The sequence below is a fragment of the Vigna unguiculata genome, chromosome 6 (assembly GCF_037176805.1).
Source record: "Vigna unguiculata cultivar grain cowpea cultivar isolate G323 ecotype 2 chromosome 6, ASM3717680v1, whole genome shotgun sequence".
In the NCBI taxonomy this organism is placed as follows: Eukaryota; Viridiplantae; Streptophyta; class Magnoliopsida; order Fabales; family Fabaceae; genus Vigna; species Vigna unguiculata.
This window is the reverse complement of record NC_140797.1, coordinates 17,946,138-17,952,151: the sequence shown is the minus strand read 5'-3', so window position 1 is coordinate 17,952,151 and position 6,014 is coordinate 17,946,138. Positions and strand designations below refer to the sequence as shown.

At 37.1% G+C, this 6,014-nt stretch overlaps 1 pseudogene; it reads right to left on the bottom strand.

Moving 5' to 3' along the window:
- Positions 1-3,568: 3,568 nt before the first annotated feature.
- LOC146885598 (uncharacterized) lies at positions 3,569-4,794 on the bottom strand (annotated as a pseudogene).
- Between the last annotated feature and the right edge of the window lie 1,220 nt (positions 4,795-6,014).

Genomic DNA, 6,014 nt, shown 5'->3' with positions numbered 1-6,014 from the left:
ATTTTTTCTACCACAAATCAAACTTATACAATGATAATTTTTAACCATCTTTAAAATAAAGCACAATTTGTTAATCTTATTTTTCCTTGATTTAAATGTAATTTTTAATCTATCACACCATCAAGTCACTCACAAACTTTAACAAACTTTACTCTAAAACCACCCTCTTTCAACTTGAATCTACTTAAAGTGAACAACACAAACTTCACACTCTAATTCACTTGAATTGATCATCTCACTCTCCTTCCAATTGACGGAGAGAGAGGGGAAGGAAGATAAAAATTCCTCTATTTTTCAATCATCTTTGTTATGCAATGATTTGAGGGTGATGTAAAGATTACTATTATGTTCGAAATAAATTTTTCAGCTTAATTATGAAAATGATGTAAAAATATGCCTTTTGAAATTATTTCTACAAAAATAATTAATAACGAAAATTTTAAAATTGTAATAAAATAAGGTTTAAAAAGTAATTATTAATTATAAAATTTTTTATTACATTATTTTATAAATATTTTTTTAATGAAATATGTTATTTTCATTTATACATATTAAAATTTTTTTCTACAACAAATCAAACTTTTATAATGATAATTGCTAATCATATTCAAAATAAAAGACAATTTCGAAATCTTGTTTTTTCTTTATTTAAATATAATTTTTAATATATCACATTCATCAAATCACTCACAAACTTCAACAAAATTTACTCTAAATCCTCTCACTTTAACCTTTAATCCCCTTAAAGTAAAAAAGACAAGCTTCACACTTTAATCCACTTGAATTCATCATCTCAGTAACATTCTGTCAGGATATTACGGATTTAAAATAAATAAAATAGATAAAACAATAATTACATCGCAATTAATAATACCTCATTTCCCATAAAGCAAGGGAAATTTAAAACTTTATTACTTCCAAATAAAATTCCAAAATCCATAGTTTATAAAACGAAAAATAATAAAAAAAACCTCTCATAAGAGTTTACAATTTATTTCCAAAACAAAAGATATATCTATAGCTCCCATGCTATCCCCGCTCCATGGCTAAGTCTCACCAGAACCACCTGCATCAACATCATCTGTCCACGTGTGCCGCGTACACGATCATCGCCAAACACAAGAAGATAGGATGAGCTTAACAGATAAAACATATACAAATATATATACACATATACCACATGTCAATATAAACTACACAAACATTCCAAAGGACTTCCATTCCTTTGATTCATACCACCTGGCCATAACCAGGTTATTCGTGTTCTACATCTTCTAGTGATTACTTCAAGATGACTTGCTGCCAGGCCACAACCGATATGGCACGTGCGGGAAACCATGTTATACATCGTAACGCCAGGTGGAGTTCCCAAATACGATCATAGTTCGTAACGTTCCAAGACTACCAAACTCGTCAGTCAACTACTGAGGAGGGCAATCTATCTGGACCCATCCGTACTGGCCACAACCAGCACACTCACACCAACATCACTCACCAACCCGAGCCACAACTCAAGAGTTCCTCGTGTTCATCCGCCATCCCGAGCCCCAACTCAAGAGATGCTATTCCGAGCCACAACTCAAGGAATACCACGTGCTTTAACCTCCATCCTGAGCCACAACTCAAGGGATACGTTCTGAGCCACAACTCAAGGAACACCAGCAACCCCACCTTTGGAGCATCACCAAGAGTCTTGTAGATCACGCATACAGAATCAACCACCCAAAGATACAGTAGCAAAATCGCCTGGCGGGGGACACGTGCCGCTACGCGCTACTCGCTTCCAGACCGCCTAGCGGGGGACGCGTACCGCCAAGCGCCAAGTGCCTCAGAACCACTCATTGCTATAGGTACCGCCTGGCAAAAAACCGCCACCGCCAGGCACACGCACTCCAATAGTCCTCTACTTCTAACGCTATGCTTGGCGGAACCTTCCTCTCCGCTAGGCGCCACTCGCACAAACCTCGCTGTTTCCAAGCTACCGCCTGGAGGTTCAAATATCTCCGCTAGGAGCCACACTAGTACCTCACGCACTACATAATTTCAAGCACTCTAAACAACTTACAGCCCAAACTTAGATCTATAATCTCCAACATATTCATCCTAAATTCAGTTGGTCCATGTAACATCCTAGTCAGAAATTACTTGTTAAAATAAACAAATTTTTTTTTAATAAAAACAACCTCATTTATTATTCAACAATTTCCCAAAACGCGAGAAATATTTAAATCCTTAAGTTTCAACGCGCTAAAACATATAAAAAAAATAATTCGTGGCAATACCGTATTACAAATATAATTGTCCATAAAAACTATTACAATAGATCCATAGTCCAACAAAATAAAAAAGTGATAAATTCCTAAGAGATCCCTACTCCGTATGATGGCTTCTTTTTGTCTCCATTGAAGCTTGCATGAAGAATGAAGGCTCCATGGATGGTGTTGGATGCGGAAGCATGAAGGAAAGAAGCTTAAGGTGTTTGGTTTGGTTTAGGTGAAAGGATTCTTAAGAGAGGTGAGGCCAACTCCTAAGCAAGAAGACTAGAGTAAAATAGAGGAGAGTTTACTCTAAGGTCAGCTCAAAAGAGATTTATGCACAAATTTGGGCAGCAATTCATTACTTAATTTCAAGCTGAAAAATACATCTCCTAAGCCTTCTATTTATAAGCTAAAATGAGACCAAGGAGTCTCCAAAAATAGGAGGGAAAAAGGAGTCTAGAAAGTTGAATTTTGGAGCCAAAAAGGAGTATGTGGGAGGTGTGACTTGCCACCTAAGCAAGTCACACTTGTCTTACCATGGGAAGCTAACTCTCATCCTTGGAGAGCAAGTTTTAGAAGCTTCTAGGCTTTTCTAGAGTAGACACACTACTCTTGGCCCATTTGGCCCAATTCCCCTTTTTGGTCCAAAATTACTTCTAAAGCCCAATTTCTTCTAAGGCCCAATACATGGCCAAAAGAAAACCCTATTCTACTGGGCCCAAAATACAAAGCCCAAAATAAAATCCTAATATAGTATTTACAAGCAAAATTTCCTAGGCTAGGTCTTCACATCTTCCTTGGCCCATGTGAAGTTCATCTTGGGACTTGCATGCGCATTTAAGGCCCATTCCTCTTGTATTCTCCTAGCCATGGCTCTTGTTGTAGGTCCCTTAGCTCGAGGCATCTCATCATCCCCTCCCCCTTGAGAAGGATTTGTCCTCAAATCTGTAGTCTCTGCCTCATCATCTGTACCATCTACATAAGGTATTAAGTCAGCAACATTAAAGGTGGCATGCACATCATAGCCTTCAGGAATCTCTAGCCTATACGCATTATCATTGACTCTTTTTAGCACTTTAAAGGGACCATCACCTCGAGGGCTAAGTTTAGACTTCCTTTTCTTAGGAAATCTATCTTTATTTATCTTTTGGACTTTTTTTTTGTCCTCATCTTTCTCTTTTTCTCTTTTGTTCTTCATTTGAAGTTGATCCTTAGCCACTTGTGATGGCAAAAGAGGATGAAGAACAAACTTTTTAGCCTTGTGAGTAAAGGTAATCTTGTTGGTGAGACCATTGTGCATGGTTTTCTTATCAAATTGCCAAGGTCTGCCCAATAAGATATGACAAGCTTCCATAGGTACTACATCACATAGCACACTATCTTCATATTTCCCTATGGAAAACTTGACCTTTACTTGATGATTGACTGCCAAATCCCCATCTTCATTAAGCCAATGAAGTTTGTAAGGTTTTGGATGAGGTAATACAATCAAAGATAGCTTGTCAACTAACCTAGTACTGCAACAATTACAACACGAGCCACTATCCACAATTAGAGAACAAGTGTTTTCCAAAATTTTACACCTTGTGTGAAATATGTTCTCTCTTTGTGTTAGTGCTTGTGGACTAGGTTGATTGTTGAGGATCCTTCTAACCATTAAAAGGTCCCCATCACAAGGGTGAGCATATTCTATATTAGACTCGTTGGATTCCTCACTTCCACTCTCACTCTCATTTTCATCTTGGCTGCTATATCTATCAACACCCCTAAGAATCATGGTCTTTAAGGTGGGGCATTGAGATGCTATGTGACCTCTACCAAGACATTTGAAACATTTGATTTCACTTGTGCGAGTGTGTGATGATGCATTCCCCTCTTTACCTTTTCCTAGATTCCTAGGTGGCTCCTCCTTTTTCTCTTCTTTCTTAAAATCTTTCTTAACATAAGAGTTAGTTTGAGCTTGATTTCTTTTTGAAAAATATTTTCTCAAATTTTGTTGTTCTACCTTAATGCATATTTGCACCAAATCATTCAAATCTTGGTAAGGTAGAAGCTCAACTCTATCTCTTATATCAAGGTTTAAGCCACTTAAGAATCTAGAAATGGTAATGGACTCTTCCCCAATTATTCCCGCCCTCATGATAAGTAACTCCATGTTTTGTCTATATTCTTCCACAAACATATTTCTTTGTTGGAGTCTTTGGAGCTTGTTCATGAGCTCCCTATTCTAGTAGGAGGGAATGTGTCTCCTCCTAAGGGCTGACTTAAGATCATTCCAATATTCAATTGAAGGTCCATTACTTCTTAGCCTCTCTTGGACTATAGAAGTCCACCAATACATAGCATACCCTTGAAAGCTTAGGGTAGCAAGAGGCACTTTCCTTTTTTCACTAACTTGATGGAAAGCAAAGAGTTGCTCGACCTTCATCTCCCAATCAAGATAAGCTTCAACATCATCTTTCCTATAAAAGTGAGAGAGGTCTATTCTAATGGCTCTTGGTTCCCTAGGCTCTCTTCTTTCTCTTCTTAGAGGAGGAGGAGGTTGATAGAAGGTGTCAACTAGTCTACTATCTTCTTCTTCATAGTGTGTGACTAGTGTTGGAGTGTGGGAGTACAAGTGTTGACTCCTATTACTCATCCTCTCATGCAACCTTTCCATATTTCTTGTTCCCCTCCTCTCTTCATCTAAAAGTTGATGAAACCTATCTCTTTCTTGTTTTTCCCTTTCCCTTGCAATTATTTCATCTTCCTTCCAACGTAGTAGTGCTCTCAAATCAAAGGCAATTTGTTTCAAACTTATTTCTTCTTCATTTGAAGCACTTATCCATTGAGAAGGAGGTTGAGACATTTTTTTTAGAATACTTTGGTCTTTAAAAGAAAATTTCAAAGAAGAAGTAGATAGCAAAAGCTTTTAGTTCTCCTCTAGGAAAGAGAGGTGAATCACTTGGATTGCTTACATACCAAGTCTTTCCTAGCCAAGGAAACTTGAAAATTTTGTACAAAACATCTTAAATGAAATTAATTCAAAGACTAAGTTGACACACACTAAACTATCAAACAAGAAAATTAAAAACAAGAAATATTATAAGCTATATGCGGCCTAAGTTTTGGTAGAAGTAGAAGGCACTTGGAACCTTCAAACTTCACACTAAAAGCACTTCACTAATGTATAAAAGAGGTTCTAGTTAGGAGATGGGATTGAGTACCTAAGACTCTCCCAAGACACCTAACTAGGCCATGAACACAAGAAGGAAAGCATTACAATTTTACAACTCAATTTGAATACAATCAAAGTACACAAAATGTAAAAGGTCTTCTTGGCTTTGTCTTCTTAGCTTGGTCCTCACAAGTGTTTCACTCTTGCACTTCCTCTTGATCTCACCAAAGAGGATTCTCTTTCGGGACTAGGTACTCCACCTCCTAGGATGTTACCTTAGGAATATTAGATCACCTCCAAAAAGAAGTATGCACCAAATATAGAAACCAAACCAAAAGAGGTCAAGAAATAAAGCAAGAATAGCACAAAATTATAATTGCTAAACCAAAAGTGAATAATGACATGACAACCTCAAAGGATTACCAAAGAAAAGACAAACTAGAAATAAGGTAAAGAAACAAGATAAGCACTCAAATGAATTACCTAATGAATGGCACTAGAATGGATGAAAAACAACCAAAATAAGCTAGAAAACTGCACTGAAATTTGATTTTTCACTCACTGCCAGTCCAAAAACATGAATTCAGGCCTCTGCTTCA